This window comes from Eurosta solidaginis, chromosome 2 (assembly GCF_040869045.1).
Source record: "Eurosta solidaginis isolate ZX-2024a chromosome 2, ASM4086904v1, whole genome shotgun sequence".
NCBI lineage: Eukaryota > Metazoa > Arthropoda > Insecta > Diptera > Tephritidae > Eurosta > Eurosta solidaginis.
In genome coordinates, this window is record NC_090320.1 from 9,124,226 (window position 1) to 9,145,690 (window position 21,465).

The following is a 21,465-nucleotide window of genomic DNA, read 5'->3' on the forward strand; positions in this document are numbered from 1 at the left end:
TAATTTTTTCACAAAAGTCCTGGTTTTTGAAGGAGTTATCTCAGATAGCCATGAAGTAAACTTCTGGTAACACTATGGAGACATTCAGTCCATGTAAGATATTTACAGACTGCAATCTTCAGCGGCCACCGTGGTCTGATGGTAGCGTTCTCCGCCTACCACACCGTATGCCCTGGGTTCACACCCCAGAAAAAGCAACATCAAATTTTTAGAAATAAGGTTTTTCAATTAGAAGAAAATTTTTCTAAGCGGGGTCGGCCCTCGGTAGTGTTTGGCAAGCGCTCCGGGTGTATTTCTGCCATGAAATGCTCTCAGTGAAAACTCATCTGCCTTGCACATGCCGTGCGGAGTCGGCATAAGACATGTAGGCCCCGTGCGGCCAATTTGTAGGGAAAATCAAGAGGAGCACGACGCAAATTGGAAGAGAAGCTCGGCCTTAGATCTCTTCGGAGGTTATCGCGCCTTACATTTTAATCTTCGAAATAAACCTCACTTTGAAATATTTTAACGTCATTTATTCACCTTTTGCTGCTGGCTGCTCCAAATACAAAAGCTTCGATGTTTGCAATATACGTTTTTTTCTTTGATATCAATGTGTACACATTTTTTTAAAATCAAATTGGGCTATTTTTTATTCCAATTGGATTTTGAGCAAGGAATTTCCAAGGTGTCTTGCTACTCCTTTGATCAAGCATTCAAATTGGGCCAATAACAAAAAATCGTTAGTTGCTCTCATCGCTATTAATATCGCCTTCGATAACGTACGCGTGTTTTCTTGTTCCATCTGTAGTTAAGCAAAAAGCAGTTATTGAAACCGCGTATTTTTTGTTTGTATTACCGTGCGTCGCGTGTGCTTAATATTAGTTTTAATTGTTAATGAAAGTAATTGTGTTGTTGTGATGTTTGTGTTTAATGTGTTGTTTATTGTGCTTGTGTTTGTGGAGAAGCTTTTAAAGCATTTTACCGGCGTGCATTGTTGCTTGGCCAGCGAAAAAATTAAGTGTCAATGGTGGAAAGAATATGGGCCATTAAAATGAAAAATGGCAACCAAAGCAACAAGTGTTTTAAAAAGCAGTTAGACGGCCAAATTCAAAGCAAATTAAACAAGGTACTATTTATAACTTAAATATTTTTGTTTTGCATGAATTCTTTGTCCGAAAATTGTTAACAAGCGCATTTACCCTTTGTCCCAGCAAACGCAATCTTTAATGTTAGACATTTTTTCGTTGTCCATTGGATACCTACTGTTGGAAAACTACGATAGAAATCTAGATAGTCAATAACAACACTAGTGAGAAAACTAGTACAATTTCAAAATCACATTAGAAGAATAGGTAACGTTTTAAAAGAGGGTGCACCACCTAATTTTTATTAAAAATTATCGAACTTGGCATCAAAAGACGCGTTTCGACCGTTTCCGTTTTTAACGCGCTTATATTAGCTTCACTTGTATGTTTGTAATTCTCTAGGCTAGGCGCGCAAAGAGACCCATCTAGCGGCAGTTATTGAAGATGGCAGTGATTAATAGCGGAGACTGCGGGGTGTTGGTTCGTTTTTTAAACTATATTTATGTTATTAGAATCCGAAAGCGAAAATTAACACTAATGCAGAAATTTGTTCTGCGTGGATATAATTTTGATTCCAAAACCGGTGTTGGACCCACGCAATGTTATTTTAAATCGCGACCGATGACCTCCAACGCAGAAAGGTGTTCTGTGCAAAAACCATATGGATACGGCCCCCGATTTCGGACCCTCTTGGGGTCATTTTCTGCTTTTTTGTAAATATCCTTCGATAGAAACAAATATTTTAATTTTCGCTTTCGGATTCTAAAAACGGAGCCGAAACGCGCCTTTTGATACCACCTTTGATAATGTTTGATAAAAATTAAGTGGTGCACCGTCTTGTAATACGTTACCGAAAAATGCATTACATTTCAAAAGGAACATAATGTTTTTATTCGATTTGATGATTAGGTCCAATGCGTAAAGAGAAAAGCAACATCGAAACTCTAGAAACAAGTTTTTTCAGCAAGAAGAACGTTTTTCAGAGCGGGTTCGCCCTTCGGCAGCGATTTGGCAAGAACTCCTATTTTATTTCTGCCATGTAAAGATTCTCAGTGAAAACTCATCTGCCTTGCAGATGCCGTTCGGAGTCGGCGTAAAACGTATAGGTCCCCTTCCGCCAATTTGTAGGAAAAATGTAAAGAGCACGACGCAAATTGAATAGAAGCTCGGCCGAAAATCTCTTCGAAGGTTATCGTGCCTTACATTTATTTATTATTTATTTGTTACCCTATAATGTCATTGGAATTAAAACCATTTGACATTATTTCTCTTTTAATGGCGATAAAATGTCATTGACATTAATGCTCAATCCAAAAGAGAATTAATGGCAAATGACTCCAAGGTGATTTGCCATTGTTTCCCGCCTCCAAAGTAAAGGTGGACAAAAAAAAATACTGTTATTTAAGTTCCCAGTGTTAAATCGGCCAAATTAAAAATGCATTTAAATTTAATATACATACATACATATGACCCGATTTGAAAACAATTAATTTAATGATTGAAAAATAAAGTCCTTTCCGCCGGGTAGAATTATGTACATACTGAAGAAATTAACATCAAATAAGTATTGGGAGATTCGGGGAAAAGTGCTTCTAAGGCAGCCCACACCGAATGACTGTTTGTTGATGCCAAGCTTTCAGCGGAAGGGTAATTGGATTTTTGACGGAGCGTTGTTGAATACATTTGATTCGGGTCAGTGTTTTGGATAACCCCAGCTATGTTAGTTCTGTTGAGGATGACGAGAGGGAGTGGTCTAGTCTCTTTGCTTAAGTGCCAGGTTTTCCAAAGGCAAGATGCAAATATCTACGAGTAGATATAAACGAAGAATGGAAGGAAATTTAAGGGCCGATGTTTTGTCTTATGTTGTTTTTGTTGTTATTTTAGCCATAAAGACACATTCTGAACGTTTTTGGGAGAGTTATCGATGTTAAAGGTCCTTTGCGGGATATAGATCCGGCAGGTTCTGGTAACAAGCACCATTAGGGTACAAGCCCAATGATCTCGGGAGACGATTTAATTAGACCACACCTAACCCGCTATACCATCCCGTCCCACCCCCTACTTCCATGAGAAACGTGGGGTCGCCAGAGCTTCGTCTGCTAAAAAACAGCCTTCGTCACGGGTGTGTGAGCTTGACAATTAGGTTGGAGAAGTCTTTTTTTTTTAATGGACGTTGGGGTAGCGTACTACCCTCAAGTGGCCCAATGAAACCTCGCTAATCCTGTTCATGTGTCCGCACCCCGTGGGATCGCGTTTAGGCATAACGTCACGGAGGTGGGAAAGGCGAATTAGTCGCCACTACTTCGTATGCGCATTTTTCTGCGCTCCCTTTCAGCATGCATCAACTGCGTCATAACTATAAAGGCCATCTTGCTCACAGCAGTCCAACAATCTATTTGTCCGCACATTCGGGGAACTAAATTCCTAATGGAAGGCTCCTCTCCAAAAACTCTGTGTACAGAGAATCTTTAGCCGTGAAAACGAGGGCAGTGAAACATTACATGATCAGCGTTTTCCAATTTGAAGGGACAGTGTGGACAGAAAGGATCCTCCTCTATCCCACGCATATGTAGATATTCCTGGAAGCCGCCGTGCCCGCTCAATATCTGTATGAGGTGGTAATTTAGTTCGCCGTGTTTTCGCTCGTACCATTCCGCTATATTCCGAACTAGCATTAAGATCCAGCACCCTTTTCTCGATTCTTCCCACTGTTCTTGCCACCTAACTATTGTTCGTGACTTTGCGCTTTTCTTAGCATCTTCAGATGGTCGGCTGATTTCAATGCCATACAGATCGGCCATTTCTCCTGAAAGTAAATCTACTGGGATTTTCCTGGATAAAACATGGATCGCGTTACATCTTTACTTCATCTGCAGTGGTCATTATGCGTAGTAGCTATCTTTTTCACATGCGTTACTAAAGCCCAATGATCTGTGCAGATCGTTATTAGTTTTTGGGTGTCTACTTAGCGAACTCTTTGTTTTTCTTTCTTTATAGTGCGGTCAAGTAACTCTTGAAATTGCAAAGCTGGTAGAGCTCTTCCTCCTTTGCTGAGCTTTGTACATGTAAAAGTTTCGAGCTTCCCCCCTGCATGCCCCTAGGAGTATGCCAACTTCGACGTTGGTTATTTCCTCATTTCATGACTAATTCAAAGCTGGGATCATTTTTTATCTAGAAACACATGTGTATGTAGCTACAAAGCAAAGATTTCATAAGTAATTGGAAGCTGGTAGATAATGTGAGTTTCCGCTTTAACGGAGAGCCGAACCCCCAAACGAATTGTTGTGCTGACGTCCTTCGAAATCCAGTCATGCATAATACAATTTCTTGCTTAGCCGTATGCCATTTTTCTTTGCCCTTCCATGAAGCGTAGTATTCCAGTTAAGTATTTCCATTAATTACCGTGCAAAAAATGCGAGTAGTCTAGGATGAATTCGGAATGAATTGCAAAGGAGTATACGACTATAGTCAGTTATGATATCTTTATATGGGTTGGGGTGTTCCCTTTTGTTTGAGCATGTCCTATGGAGAGACCAATTGTACCTGTTTATGCCTGAACGGGTAGTGTCGGACTGGTCCTCTTTATACCCTTATGGGTACTGTCCGTTTTGTAATGTTTGACACTACCTTTTTGTTCCTATTTGGGTACTGTTCGACACGCCCTCTTTTTACCACTACGGGTACTGTCGGAAAGATCTTTCCTGTACTGTTCGACACTTCCTCTTTGTACCCTGTGGGAAGTGTTTGACAGGCCCTTTTTGTATCCAGACGGTTAACGCCGGACATATTATCTTCGTGCCTCTACAGCCAGAGTCACACACGCCTCTTTTATTCGGCTTATGGGTACTGTCGGACAAGTCCTCTTTCTACCCGTACGAAATTTCTTACGGATTTTATAATTTTTTTTTTTAACTCTAATGCAATATTCTTATTTTTTTTCGTATTGGTGTAGAATAATAAAAAGAAAAACAAATATTACGATAATGGAACATATGGTCCTAGTATTTTAGGTTCGGTATAGAGCTGCGCATTTTTCTTAAATAACGCTTTTCAATCACATTTGAAACTTTTTATTTATTCATTCCATTGCTGTTTATTTTTTTTGTTTTTTTTTTTTCAATTGGCTACATGAATTTCAAACTGACTGATGCCAAATATAGCCAAAAGGGACTATAGGGGATCAATTATACCCCAATATGGACAAAAGAGATCAAACGCAGACCGCTCTCTTTAGGGATATATCGCACAATTTTTTGCAAGGTATCGAAACTTATTTCGAACCATTTTTTTAGGAATAGTTTTGCCCCTCTTATTTTCCCACAAATAAATTTTATACACTCCCTTAACTAACTTTTCTGAGTATCACTCTATTTGGTCAGAACGTGTTTAAGTGTTCGTCTAGACCACGGCAGGTAAATGAGCAACATATATGAACCGTTGAAGTTGCCTTTTCAGTTTTTACTCATTGAAGCGTTAATGACTCGGACTTGTGTTGAAAACTTATTCAAAAAGCACGAAGGAAAAAAAATGAGAAACTCGGCTATGTGGGAAAGTACTTACACTTACCAGGTAGTAAACGCCTAAAAGTGTGCTAACGAAATTATGCACTGTTGTGAAGTATTTGCATAATAATTATAAAAGCGAAAATTTGCATCTACGTAAATACATATATATGAATTTTGAAGCGGTAGATTTTTATATGTGTAAATGCATGTACATACATATATACTCCTCGTATAGTGCATATATGAGAGAGAGTTAAAAAAAGAAATAAATAATAAAATAAATTTAAATAGGGGCAAATTAATGAAATGTTTATACATACGTACATACATTCCCATATGATGTAATTACATATATAAATGGAAATGTTTGCTTTACTTCCCATTTTATGTAAAAATTCTCACTCCGAAGTATATAAACAAGAGGAATTGAAAATTTCAAAAGATTCGTTTGTTTGTTTTTATTTTTACTTTTATTATTTGCCGCTACTCAAAATGAGTGGCAACAGAGCAAAGCACCCGGAAGCACATTATCATCTCATTTTATAAAGGCAAACTGCAAAAAACAACAACAAAATATTAGCAAATGATGCAATTGGCGATGCTACTGCTATATAAAACTGCCAACTCTATCACACATACACACACACACACTACTGTGCATAACTTATATATTTTACATATAGATCTACCTTTTTTTGTGCAGACAAGTTAATTTCAAAAGTTGACTGCACCAAAGCGAATAAAAACGCTTGAGGCTTTCGTTTGAGAGCTTTGTTAATATTTGCAATTGTCATGAACCTAAGCGACACTCAATCGATGAAATTTACTGGGATGGTGGAAGGCTTGGAGTATATTTAGGATTAACTGAAAATGTATATGCATATATGAACTAAATTAAGGAAAATGTGACTGACTTAATCGTCATGGGCTTGTTCTGATTTTAGAAACTCGGCAAAATTTTTTGGAACCTTAATTCCAAAAACTTGGACTGAATTTTGCATTTGGGCTCTTGTAAATAAATGAAGTTCGATATGCTGAGTCTGAATCTGATGTCACTTTAGCTCGTATGTAGCAGCAATATATAACGTTTTTAGCAATAAGGTCGTAATTTGGGAAGTCTTCCAGCTCTACGGACTTCAAACATATATAGACTGACTGCTAGGAAATATGTACGTGCATAGGTCAAGTTAAATGCGCAGTGAGTGATAAGTTTGACTTGAGTACCTGCCACTGTCGGCTTTGCCTCATAACCCTCATTAATTACCACTTATCTGCCTGGGTGAATTTGGCCGTTGTCGAACAAATTGTTCCCGTTATGCCTGTCTCACAATAACTAACGTCAATTGGAAGATCCAAGGGACTTCAAGTCTTCCCCACCTGTCCGTCTTCATTCGATAGAAGGCTCCCCCTCCTTTGCGTAATTTAACATTGCTCACGAATACTCCCAAGAGCTTTACATCAGGCCATATAGTAAATGTGAGAAATTTCTAGAATTCGACCGTGGAATTGGTGGCGGTGCTCAAAGTCATTTGGTGAAATCTTCTAGGCCTTGCAGCATACAGACTACTCTCGCTATCAAGAGCTACCTTGAAGTCGACAAACAGATGGTGCTTAGATTTTCTTGTAGTAAGTCTTCTACAAGATCTGGCGCATCGTGACGATCTGGTCGATAGCATATTTATCAGATACGAATCCTTACTGATAAGGTTCAATCGCTTCCTTGACTTTGAACTTGAGTTTTTCCCACAATACTGTAAATAGAACCTTACATGCGACATTTAGCTGGCTGTTTAGGTTCTGCAAAAATTTGTCCCTACTGGCAGCGCAACATTCCTTTTAACCAGTTTATTTTGCGGGCTAGCTCGGAATCCATGATGTCTGCGACAGTTTCACGTAAGAGAAATGTGAACTCACTGCTCAGTTATATCATCAGATCGAAGATTGATGTAGTGAGCAGCTGTGATAGCCGAGTGGAGTGAATATCAGCTGTAGCTTTTCGACGACGAAATTAGCATGTGCGTATCTTGGCAGCCACAAGGCAGTGGTCCGAGTTAATAACTAGACTTCGTAGCATGTGAAACTGCATCAATCTAGAGCAATGTCTGACGTCAACCAAGACGTTATCAATTTAGTTTTGTGTTCTTCCATCCGGAGACATCCCAGTAGCTTAGAGCGTTTGCATTCTGGAAGACATCAACCAGCCGGGCATTTTCACCTTCTCCTGCAACAGTTCGGATGTTCCAGGTATAGTTCTTTTAGTTGGACGCTTTTCAACCTTTCTGAAATACATTTGCCGTCTTCTTAAAAATATTTGCTTTATCTCAAACACATTTGCTGTTTTCTCAACAAAAGTTGGACAATGTGTAGTAGTAAATGGCAGAAGTCAGCCTATTTTTCGGTTTTGTCAACAGAGCTTCAATAGAGTGCACACAAAAACTATATTTGTATCATATATGTACCAATTAAACCATTTCTCCTACTAATACACTCACGTACAATATTTCCATAGAACACTTTTATTAATAAGCATCAAAGACTAAACAAATACCACAGGTTTGTGGTGGAGAATCGTTAATTCAAAGCATATTTCATGGCGTTTTTGCAAATCAGTAAGCAGCTACTGATTTGTAATCTTAAGTAAGCGATAAAATGCATACATCTATAGGGACACATTTACATATATATGTACATATCAGGGGCGGATTCAGGTCTCCAGATGAGGGGGGCGATCATGGCCGAAAGCTCAAAATCCATTTTTGCCATGGAAGTCAGTAATATAAATCAATGATTAACTTCAGAACACCATTTTGACATAATTACAAATAAACGTATCGAATTTATCTTTAAGCACTCAAATTAGCTCAACTAATTGAAAGAATTCGAACAAAAAACAATCAAGAAATGATTTTATACAGCTCAAAGGTAGAAGCTAGTTCTTTCTGATAAGAGAGTTTCACTTGTGGCTTTAACTAAGTGGAGTTATTTTGAATCTATATCTATTGCAGCAATCAAAAAAGGAAAAAAAGGGATGAATAATTTGACTTCAGACCCCATTCTTGGAAACGAATGAACTTTTGTTTACAACGAATGAACTTTTGTTTACAATTGAATGAAAAGACAGCTGATTTCGAGCCCCATTCCTGGAAACGAATTGAGAGAGAATAAAAGTTTCGTATCAGGTCATCAGTGGCTCTGATATTGCATAAACGAAATGACATATTAGGTGTGTACCGGAACTTTTATAAAAAAAAAATGAAGTTGGTTGGTGATATGAAGAATTTTTGTTTACAATTGAATGAACAGACAGCTGATTTCGAGCCCCATTCCTGGAAACGAATTGAAAGAGAATACAAGTTTCGTATCAGGTCATCAGTGGCTCTGATATTGCATAAATGAAACGACATATTAGGTGTGTTCCGGAACTTTTATAAAAAAAAATGAAGTTGGTTGGTGATATGAAGAATTTTTGTTTACAATTGAATGAACAGGCAGCTGATTTCGAGCCCCATTCCTGGAAACGAATTGAGAGAGAATAAAAGTTTCGTATCAGGTCATCAGTGGCTCTGATATTGCATAAATGAAACGACATATTAGGTGTGTACCGGAACTTTTATAAAAAAAAAATGAAGTTGGTTGGTGATATGAAGAATTTTTGTTTACAATTGAATGAACAGACAGCTGATTTCGAGCCCCATTCCTGGAAACGAATTGAAAGAGAATACAAGTTTCGTATCAGGTCATCAGTGGCTCTGATATTGCATAAATGAAACGACATATTAGGTGTGTTCCGGAACTTTTATAAAAAAAAACGAAGTTGGTTGGTGATATGAAGAATTTTTGTTTACAATTGAATGAACAGACAGCTGATTTCGAGCCCCATTCCTGGAAACGAATTGAGAGAGAATAAAAGTTTCGTATCAGGTCATCAGTGGCTCTGATATTGCATAAATGAAACGACATATTAGGTTTGTACCGGAACTTTTATAAAAAAAATGAAGTTGGTTGGTGATATGAAGAATTTTTGTTTACAATTGAATGAACAGACATCTGATTTCGAGCCCCATTCCTGAAACGAATTGAAAGAGAATACAAGTTTCATATCAGGTCATCAGTGGCTCTGATATTGCATAAATGAAACGACATATTAGGTTTGTACCGGAACTTTTATAAAAAAAAATGAAGTTGGTTGGTGATATGAAGAATTTTTGTTTACAATTGAATGAACAGACAGCTGATTTCGAGCCCCATTCCTGGAAACGAATTGAGAGAGAAAAAAAGTTTCGTTTCAGGTCATCAGTGGCTCTGATATTGCATAAATGAAACGACATATTAGGTGTGTACCGGAACTTTTATAAAAAAAAATGAAGTTGGTTGGTGATATGAAGAATTTTTGTTTACAATTGAATGAACAGACAGCTGATTTCGAGCCCCATTCCTGGAAACGAATTGAAAGAGAATACAAGTTTCGTATCAGGTCATCAGTGGCTCTGATATTGCATAAATGAAGCGACATATTAGGTTTGTACCGGAACTTTTATAAAAAAAAATGAAGTTGGTTGGTGATATGAAGAATTTTTGTTTACAATTGAATGAACAGACAGCTGATTTCGAGCCCCATTCCTGGAAACGAATTGAGAGAGAAAAAAAGTTTCGTGTCAGGTCATCAGTGGCTCTGATATTGCATAAATGAAACGACATATTAGGTGTGTACCGGAACTTTTATAAAAAAAAATGAAGTTGGTTGGTGATATGAAGAATTTTTGTTTACAATTGAATGAACAGACAGCTGATTTCGAGCCCCATTCCTGGAAACGAATTGAGAGAGAATAAAAGTTTCGTATCAGGTCATCAGTGGCTCTGATATTGCATAAATGAAACGACATATTAGGTGTGTACCGGAACTTTTATAAAAAAAAAATGAAGTTGGTTGGTGATATGAAGAATTTTTGTTTACAATTGAATGAACAGACAGCTGATTTCGAGCCCCATTCCTGGAAACGAATTGAAAGAGAATACAAGTTTCGTATCAGGTCATCAGTGGCTCTGATATTGCATAAATGAAACGACATAATAGGTGTGTTCCGGAACTTTTATAAAAAAAAACGAAGTTGGTTGGTGATATGAAGAATTTTTGTTTACAATTGATTGAACAGACAGCTGATTTCGAGCCCCATTCCTGGAAACGAATTGAGAGAGAATAAAAGTTTCGTATCAGGTCATCAGTGGCTCTGATATTGCATAAATGAAACGACATATTAGGTTTGTACCGGAACTTTTATAAAAAAAATGAAGTTGGTTGGTGATATGAAGAATTTTTGTTTACAATTGAATGAACAGACAGCTGATTTCGAGCCCCATTCCTGAAACGAATTGAAAGAGAATACAAGTTTCACATCAGGTCATCAGTGGCTCTGATATTGCATAAATGAAACGACATATTAGGTTTGTACCGGAACTTTTATAAAAAAAAATGAAGTTGGTTGGTGATATGAAGAATTTTTGTTTACAATTGAATGAACAGACAGCTGATTTCGAGCCCCATTCCTGGAAACGAATTGAGAGAGAAAAAAAGTTTCGTGTCAGGTCATCAGTGGCTCTGATATTGCATAAATGAAACGACATATTAGGTGTGTACCGGAACTTTTATAAAAAAAAATGAAGTTGGTTGGTGATATGAAGAATTTTTGTTTACAATTGAATGAACGGACAGCTGATTTCGAGCCCCATTCCTGGAAACGAATTGAAAGAGAATACAAGTTTCGTATCAGGTCATCAGTGGCTCTGATATTGCATAAATGAAACGACATATTAGGTTTGTACCGGAACTTTTATAAAAAAAAATGAAGTTGGTTGGTGATATGAAGAATTTTTGTTTACAATTGAATGAACAGACAGCTGATTTCGAGCCCTATTCCTGGAAACGAATTGAGAGAGAAAAAAAGTTTCGTGTCAGGTCATCAGTGGCTCTGATATTGCATAAATGAAACGACATATTAGGTGTGTACCGGAACTTTTATAAAAAAAAATGAAGTTGGTTGGTGATATGAAGAATTTTTGTTTACAATTGAATGAACAGACAGCTAATTTCGAGCCCCATTCCTGGAAACGAATTGAGAGAGAAAAAGAGTTTCGTGTCAGGTCATCAGTGGCTCTGATATTGCATAAATGAAACGACATATTAGGTTTGTACCGGAACTTTTATAAAAAAAATGAAGTTGGTTTGTGATATGAAGAATTTTTGTTTACAATTGAATGAACAGACAGCTGATTTCGAGCCCCATTCCTGGAAACGAATTGAAAGAGAATACAAGTTTCGTATCAGGTCATCAGTGGCTCTGATATTGCATAAATGAAACGACATATTAGGTGTGTTCCGGAACTTTTATAAAAAAAAATGAAGTTGGTTGGTGATATGAAGAATTTTTGTTTACAATTGAATGAACAGACAGCTGATTTCGAGCCTCATTCCTGGAAACGAATTGAGAGAGAATAAAAGTTTCGTATCAGGTCATCAGTGGCTCTGATATTGCATAAATGAAACGACATATTAGGTGTGTACCGGAACTTTTATAAAAAAAAAATGAAGTTGGTTGGTGATATGAAGAATTTTTGTTTACAATTGAATGAACAGACAGCTGATTTCGAGCCCCATTCCTGGAAACGAATTGAAAGAGAATACAAGTTTCGTATCAGATCATCAGTGGCTCTGATATTGCATAAATGAAACGACATATTAGGTGTGTTCCGGAACTTTTATAAAAAAAAATGAAGTTGGTTGGTGATATGAAGAATTTTTGTTTACAATTGAATGAACAGACAGCTGATTTCGAGCCCCATTCCTGGAAACGAATTGAGAGAGAATAAAAGTTTCGTATCAGGTCATCAGTGGCTCTGATATTGCATAAATGAAACGACATATTAGGTGTGTACCGGAACTTTTATAAAAAAAAATGAAGTTTGTTGGTGATATGAAGAATTTTTGTTTACAATTGAATGAACAGACAGCTGATTTCGAGCCCCATTCCTGGAAACGAATTGAGAGAGAATACAAGTTTCGTATCAGGTCATCAGTGGCTCTGATATTGCATAAATGAAACGACATATTAAGTGTGTTCCGGAACTTTTATAAAAAAAAAATGAAGTTGGTTGGTGATATGAAGAATTTTTTTATGTTTTGCAAGGTCACCATGTTCCAACTATTTTATTCACAAACCATGGCATATCTGCGTCAATAAGCGGAAAAAGCAAAACTCACTTATTTATTATTTACCTTTTTTCGCTAGACAAGCAGACAAAAGAAGATAAGAAATATTTCATTCAATCTCAATTTTACGGAAATCTAAAAAATGCATTTCAATTTCTGGCAAATTAAGCACGTCCAATATTTATTCAGGTAGGTCTGGGGGTATCCGCCATTGGTACATATACACATGACATTAAGGTAAACAAAATTTGGTAAATAAGTATGTGCAAACCAGGGACGTATATGTATATAGAATCACCAATGAGGAACAGAATTGGGAGGTTCCAAACTGGCGATGGGTGATTCACTACCTTATCTGCCTGAAGACAATTGAAACAAGTAAGGAAGTCTAAGTTCGGGTGAAACCGAACATTACATACCCAGCTGTATACTTGAAATGCTGTTGTTGTTTGTTTTGTGTGCTTAATAGTGTTACAAGGCTGCGCTATAATACATATAAATATGGTTCTATTCTGAACTAATTTTCGTTTAAAAGAAGCAAAAAGGATAAAGAGGCTAACACCAATGACTTCGATCGTGTAATAATGCAGTTTTCCTTCAGATATGGAGATTTCCGTATTGTTTATTTTAAAATAAAAATATAACAGAATAATAAAAATACGATTGGTACAAAACTATTTTTCGCTAAGACTTAACTTATTATTTTTCCCTACGACCCTTTTTAAAGTCATTTATATAAAAGTGGGCGTGGTCCTTAACCAATCGTATAAATTTTTTCTAGAAATATTTCCTTCTATAGGGAAAATTTGTGTACCCAATTTTATTACGATCCGTTAATTTTTCTTCGAGTTATGGCTCCCGAAACATAGAAAATTGCTTAGTCATACAAGGGGCGGTGCCACGCCCATTTTTTAATTTTAAGTTTTTCCTATTTATTGTTATAAATCCACTTGGGAAATGAAATTCCATCGATATAAAGCTATTTTTTGCAAAGATATAGCTTATTTTATTCGTCCACTACTCTTTTAAAAATCTTTTATATAAAAGTGGGCGTGGTCCTTAACAGATTACGTAATTTTTTTTTCAAAGCATTCCTTATAGAAAAGGCAACCTCTCTGCCGAATTTTGTTATGATAGGTTTAACGATTTTTGATTTATGATTAATAATATTTCATCACAAGTCGGCGGTGCCACGCCCATTTAAAATAAATGTTTTCAAATTTTTATCAAGAGTCTCAATATCAGTCCACACGTCAAATTTCAACATTCTAGTTGTATTATTTACTATAAAATCAGGTTTATTTGTGTTTTCCAAAATGTTATATATATAAAAAGTGGGCGTGGTTATCAAAAACTGAATTTCAATACCCATCTATTCTGGGTCCAGATAAGCTCGTGTACCAAATTTGGTGAAGATATCTCAATATCTACTCAAGTTATCGTGTTAACGGGCAGGCGGACGGACATGGATCAATCAAATCTTTTTTCGATACTGATGATTTTGATATATGAAAGTCTATATCTATCTCGATTCCTTTACACCTGTACAACCAACCGTTATCCAATCAAAGTTATAATACCCTGTGGACAAGTACAGCGGATATAAAAAGCACAGTAGTTATCTGTGATACAAGTGTTTATGGCGTTAAAATTGACCTTGAGTAAGCTTCCTACCAAAAATGTGTGAAAACGATGTATAATCAGGTCTTATTTTAATGTATCAAAAATTTGCCATAAATAAAATTCTTAAAAATTTCAATCCTTAATTGACCATGTTGTTCTAGCAACAGTTAAGATACCCAATTCGACAAGCACTTTCCCAAGGTCCCATTACCATGCCCATTATTAAGGCCCTTCGGTGAATATTTTTTTTGTGTATAGGCGGTGTTGCCTCTGCTACAATGGCCAAAAGAACTCTCATGCCTAGTGGCTGGAGACCTGCAAAACTACAGGGAAGTTATTATCTTCCAATTTTCCATGTAGCTCCCTGTTGTTCTAGCAGTGGCAAGATATCCAATTCGTCAAGCACTTTCTCATTGCCATATTACCATCAAAGCATTTGTTGCCGCACGTCCAAGTTATAAGGGCAAGGATGTGATATTTCCCAAGGTATTTAGTTTGCTACGTGTCACAGGGCGCCACCTCCAGTGACATGCAAATGTTAAAAATGCAAAAAATGTGTATAGGCGGGGATTATCACTGGTACAACGGTTATAAGGATTCCCATGCCTGGTGGCTGACCTGAAAAACTTCAGGGTTGTCAACGTACAGCCTATTAAATCTGCAAAAAACTCAAAACTATAACGTAACAACGTCTACTAGTTTGAATAGCTTTTTATGAGTTCTCGGTAGCGATCTATTGAGAACGGTTAAAGGTACATTGACGAAATTAGGTGTACATGTTTCCTATGCAAGGCGAAACCTGAACTCTGAAGAAAATCGCAAGAACCGTAAATAAGTAATCCCCACTTTCATTATGAAAATAAAATAACACGTACTAGAGGCATATAAATCGTGAAATCTATATAATTAAAAAAAAAAAAACAATGCCAAAACAAAGGCACACACAATTACAGTTCCTTATCTCAAATTGCAAGGTAAAACGCTCAAAAGGCTGGCCTATTAATTTTCTTTTGAATATCGATAAAATAAACCAAAATTGAACTTATTTACTAATATTTAGTGCGAAAAGTTCAAGTTCATCTCAATTTCCGTGTAACCAACACGTAATGTTTTGAACATTCAACACGCTCTTCTGGAAATCATTTCAACTTTGGCTGTTATGACTTGTAGCCATAGATATATTTTGGGAACACTGCTGACATTTTTTTTTAAATGGAATACAGTTTTCCTAAGCGGGTCGTCGGTAGTGATTTAGCAAACACTGCGACGTGTATTTTTGCCATGAAAAGCTTCCAAGTGAAAACTTATCTGCTGCTGCCGTGAAGACGCCATTAAAATTTTTTTAAATATGTATTTTCTGAAATAATATATTCCTTTTTATATAGTTTAAACAACTGTATTACTTATACCAATCTAACATGTGCAGGAATACTTACCCCTTATTTCGCTTCAATTAAAGCAAAAGCAAAATAATTGTTATGTGCATAAATTCTCAGAAAATAACAAGATTAACGTACGAGTATATAGCTTTCTCGGATAGTCGTACATATAGTTGCGGAATATGTAATATGAAAATGTAGCTACTTACTTAAGCTATGTTCAAACTAAAACACAAATTACTTAGTTGAATAGAAATTGCCAAGAGCGTTTATATTTGATATATTTGTAAATATTCTAACGATAGCGATGCTTATACTAGGATCGTAAATTGATCAGTCGGTAGCTGATTGTTTTTTTAAGTGTATTTTGCTTTCAAAATTTTATCAAATCGCAACTCAAAATACACGTAAAATATTGCCGGCTAACGACCAACTGAACCAGGTATGAACGCCGTCTAGGAACTAAGAACATAAGTGTAAATATAGTTTTAACTATAGTCCACATGACAGCTTATTGTGTTCCGAAATTATTCAGTACATAGCTCGCGAAAATTACGTTAAAACATTACGTTCTTGAGAGGTTTCTTTTAGGAAATTTCAAAAGTGTGTGTGGATCAGTAGCGGGTTTGAGGGGGGGGGGGGGGCGAATCTTAAGAGCTTGTCCAAGATCTTGGTAAAGGATACGCATCTCTTATTGGAGGAAATAAAATTAATCTAGATGGAGAGTACGAAGTGTGGTCAGAACGCTGGTCCGATAAGCAACACATAATATCAATTCCACTATCACCTGAAAAAGTTTTAAATGATTGCAATGAATATGCGTTTCCATCAATAAATGCTCTTATCAAAATTCTGGCCACGCTTCCAGCTAGCAATGCTTGTGCTGAAAGCAGTTTTTCGACACTTCGCCGGTTGAAAACGTGGTGACGGTCCACAATGTCCGAGAAGAAACTCACTGGTCTTGCACCTTTAAACACTCATTTCGATATTGAGATTGATATTGATCATATAATTGAAAGATATGTAAACAAGTAAGGAAGGCTAAGTTCGGGTGTAACCGAACATTACATACTCAGTTGAGAGCTATGGAGACAAAATAAGGAAAAATCACCATGTAGGAAAATGCACCTAGGGTATCTCGGGAATGTGTTTGCACGACATGGGTATCAAATGAAAGGTGTTAATGAGTATTTTAAAAGGAAATGGGCTTTAGTTCTATAGGTGAACGCCTTTTCGAGAATTCGCCATTAAGGTGGACCAAGGGTGACTCTAGAATGTTTGAACGATATGGGTATCAAACGAAAGGTGTTACTGAGCATTTTAAGATGGAGTGGGTCTTAGGTCTATAGGCGGACGCCTTTTCGAGATATCGCCATTAAGGTGGACCAGGGGTGACTCTAGAATGTGTTTGCACGACATGGGTATCAAATGAAAGGTGTTAATGAGTATTTTAAAAGGGAATGGGCTTTAGTTCTATAAGTGAACGCCTTTTCGAGATATCGCCATAAAGGTGGACCAGGGGTGACTCTAGAATGTGCTTGTACGATATGGGTATCAAATGAAAGGTGTTACTGAGCATTTTAAGAGGGAGTGGGCCTTAGGTCTATAGGCGGACGCCTTTTCGAGATATCGCCATTAAGGTGGGCCAGGGGTGACTCTAGAATGTGTTTGCAAGACATGGGTATCACATGAAAGGTGTTAATGAGTATTTTAAAAGGGAATGGGCTTTAGTTCTATAGGTGAACGCCTTTTCGAGATATCGCCATAAAGGTGGACCAGGGGTGACTCTAGAATGTGCTTTTACGATATGGGTATCAAACGAAAGGTTTTACTGAGCATTTTAAGAGGGAGTGGGCCTTAGGTCTATAGGTGGACGCCTTTTCGAGATATCGCCATTAAGGTGGGCCAGGGGTGACTCTAGAATGTGTTTGTACGATATGGGTATCAAATGAAAGGTGGTAATGAGTATTTTAAAAGGGAGTGATCCTTATTTCTATAGGTGGACGCCTTTTCGAGATATCGCCATAAAGGTGGGCCAGGGGTGACTCTAGAATGTGTTTGTACGATAAGGGTATCAAATAAAAGGTGGTAATGAGTATTTTAAAAAGGAGTGATCCTTATTTCTATAGGTGGACGCCTTTTCGAGATATCGCCATAAAGGTGGGCCAGGAGTGACTCTAGAATGTGTTTGTACGATATGGGTATCAAATGAAAGGTGGTAATGAGTATTTTAAAAGGGAGTGATCCTTATTTCTATAGGTGGGCGCCTTTTCGAGATATCGCCATAAAGGTGTACCAGGGGTGACTCTAGAATGTGTTTGTACGACATGGGTATCAAAAGAAAAGTGTTGGTGAAAATTTTAAAAGCGAGTGGGCCTTCGGTGTATAGGTGGACGCCTTTTCGAGGATTCGCCATTAAGGTGGACCAAGGGTGACTCTAGAATGTTTGAACGATATGGGTATCAAACGAAAGGTTTTACTGAGCATTTTAAGAGGGAGTGGGCCTTAGGTCTATAGGTGGACGCCTTTTCGAGATATCGCCATTAAGGTGGGCCAGGGGTGACTCTATAATATGTTTGTACGATATGGGTATCAAATGAAAGGTGGTAATGAGTATTTTAAAAGGGAGTGATCCTTATTTCTATAGGTGGGCGCCTTTTCGAGATATCGCCATAAAGGTGGACCAGGGGTGACTCTAGAATGTGTTTGTACGATATGGGTATCAAATGAAAGATGGTAATGAGTATTTTAAAAGGGAGTGATCCTTATTTCTATAGGTGGGCCCCTTTTCGAGATATCGCCATAAAGGTGGACCAGGGGTGACTCTAGAATGTGTTTGTACGATATGGGTATCAAATGAAAGGTGGTAATGAGTATTTTAAAAGGGAGTGATCCTTATTTCTATAGGTGGACGCCTTTTCGAGATATCGCCATAAAGGTGGACCAGGGGTGACTCTAGAATGTGTTTGTACGATATGGGTATCAAATGAAAGGTGGTAATGAGTATTTTAAAAGGGAGTGATCCTTAGTTCTATAGGTGGACGATTTTTCCAGATATCGCCATAAAGGTGGACCAGGGGTGACTCTAGAATGGGTTTGTACGATATGGGAATCAAATGAAAAGTGTTGGTGAAAATTTTAAAAGCGAGTGGGCCTTCGGTGTATAGGTGGACGCCTTTTCGAGAATTCGCCATTAAGGTGGACCAAGGGTGACTCTAGAATGTTTGTACGATATGGGTATCAAACGAAATGTGTTACTGAGCATTTTAAGAGGGAGTGGGCCTTAGGTCTATAGGTGGACGCCTTTTCGAGAAATCGCCATTAAGGTGGGTCAGGGGTGACTCTAGAATGTTTGTACGATATGGGTATCAAATGAAAAGTAGTAATGAGTATTTTAAAAGGGAGTGGGCCTTATTTCTATATGTGGACGCCTTTTCAATATATCGCCATAAAGGTGGACCAGGGGTGACTCTATAATGTGTTTGTGCGATATGGGTATCAAATTAAAGGTATTAATGAGGGTTTTAAAAGCGAGTGGCCCTTAGATGTATATGTGAAGGCGTTTTCGCGGTATCGACCAAAATGTGGACCAGGGTGATCCAGAAAATCATCTGTCGGGTACTGCTAATTTATTTATATATGCAATACCACGAACAATATTCCTGCCAAAATTCCAAGGGCTGTTGATTTCGCCCTGCAGAACTTTTTCATTTTTTTCTATTTAATATGGTAGGTGTCACACCCATTTTACAAAGTTTTTTCTAAAGTTATATTTTGCGTCAATAAACCAAGCAAATTACCATGTCCTTTTTTTCGTATTTGGTTTAGAATTATGGCATTTTTTTCATTTTTCGTAATTTTCGATATCGAAAACCTGGGCGTGGTTATAGTCGGATTTCGGCAATTTTTTATACCAAGATAAAGTGAGTTCGAATAAGTACGTGGACTAAGTTTAGTAAAGATATATCGGTTTTTGCTCAAGTTATCGTGTTAAAGGCCGAGCGGGAGGACAGGCGGTGGACTGTGTTTAAAAACTGGGCGTGGCTTAAACCGATTTCGCCCATTTTCACAGAAAACAGTTACCGTCATAGAGTCTATTCCCCTACCAAATTTCAGAAGGATTGGTAAATCTTTGTTCGACTTATGGCATTAAAAGTATTTTAGACAAACTAAATGAAAATGGGCGGACCCACGCTCATTTTGAAATTTTCTTTTATTTTTGTATTTTGTTGCACCACATCATTACTGGAGTTGAATTTTGACACAATTTACTTATATACAGTAAAGATATTAAATTTTTTGTTAAAATTTGACTTAAAAAAATTTTTTTTTTTAAAAAGTGGGCGTGTTCTTCATCCGATTTTGCTCATTTTTATTCAGCACATATATAGTAATAGTAGTAACGTTTCTGCCAAATTTCATCATGATATCTTCAACGACTGCCAAATTACAGCTTGCAAAACTTTTAAATTACCTTCTTTTAAAAGTGGGCGGTGCCACTCCCATTGTCCAAAAACTTACCACTTTTCTATTCTGCGTCATAAGGTAAACCCACCTACCAAGTTTCATCGCTTTATCCGTCTTTGACAATGAATTATCGCATTTTTTCGGAGCGCCCAGGAATCTACATACCAAATTTCATCAAGATACCTCAAAATTTACTCAAGTTATCGTGTTAACGGACAGACGGACGGACGGTCGGACGGACATGGCTCAATCAAATTTTTTTTCGATACTGATGCTTTTGACATATGGAAGTCTATATCTATCTCGATTCCTTTATACCTGTACAATTAATAAATTTACCCCTAAAAAATAATGGTCTGCTATACGTTTCCCTTGTTGTTTTGTCCTGGATCCGCCACAGGTGGGGATCATATGAGAGGATCGCATTTGCAGGCCAAATAAGTAATTTCGGAAATACATGTAAATGTAGCATTATGCGTAAATTGTAATTGTATCATGCTAGTCTGAACCTTGTCTTACGTTTGCTATTTAGATGCATGTGCACTCTAATCTATGACAAGAAAACAGATATTTATTTATGTACATGTACGTATATGCAAAGGTATTAATGTGAATTAACGCGCTTGTGTCAGACCACACAATACGACAACCAAGCTTGTGTGCTTACTCTAAAGTACTCCTAAAGACATTAAGTGAATTGTTGATGAAGTACTTGTGTGTATTTCGAGAATCAACGTTATTGCTTCGTATCTAGAAGAACATGGATTTAAGTAAGACTTATTGTGAATAAAAATGGAATTAAATTCAAACGGATAAGAAATCTTTAAAAAATTATTGTAATAGAAAAAAATATTATAGTTCGAATGTAGTAGATAATATAATTTAAAGTTTACTAAATGAATAAAAAATGATATATAATATGACGTTAGAGCCACCAGTTCGGTATTGCCAAGAGTACCACTTGAATATTAAGTGACGTGAAATTTTTAAAACTTCGAAAAGCCTAGGATTCGTTATCTATTTGGTTCACGTCTATTTCCACATGATCACCAAAATATATTGCATCCTGTTTCCTGTATGTATTAGAGTCCCTGCTCGAGCGCCGCAAAATTAAATGTAATATTTTTGGAATTTAAAAAGCGGTGCTATGTTCCGGCTTTCGCAATTTCCAGGTGCGTCAAGCTGAACCCCCCTACGCTGAATTCGCCAGGAATTATGTG

General features: G+C 37.2%; 1 long non-coding RNA gene across 1 annotated transcript in view; it reads left to right on the forward strand.

The window, feature by feature from the left end:
• Nucleotides 1-920: 920 nt before the first annotated feature.
• The window catches only part of LOC137239250 (uncharacterized), a 443,310-nt gene continuing 422,765 nt past the window's right edge, over nucleotides 921-21,465 (forward strand). Inside the window, exon 1 of the long non-coding RNA XR_010949311.1 lies at nucleotides 921-1,108. This is a non-coding gene — a long non-coding RNA (uncharacterized lncRNA). The remainder of the gene's footprint in view (nucleotides 1,109-21,465) is intronic.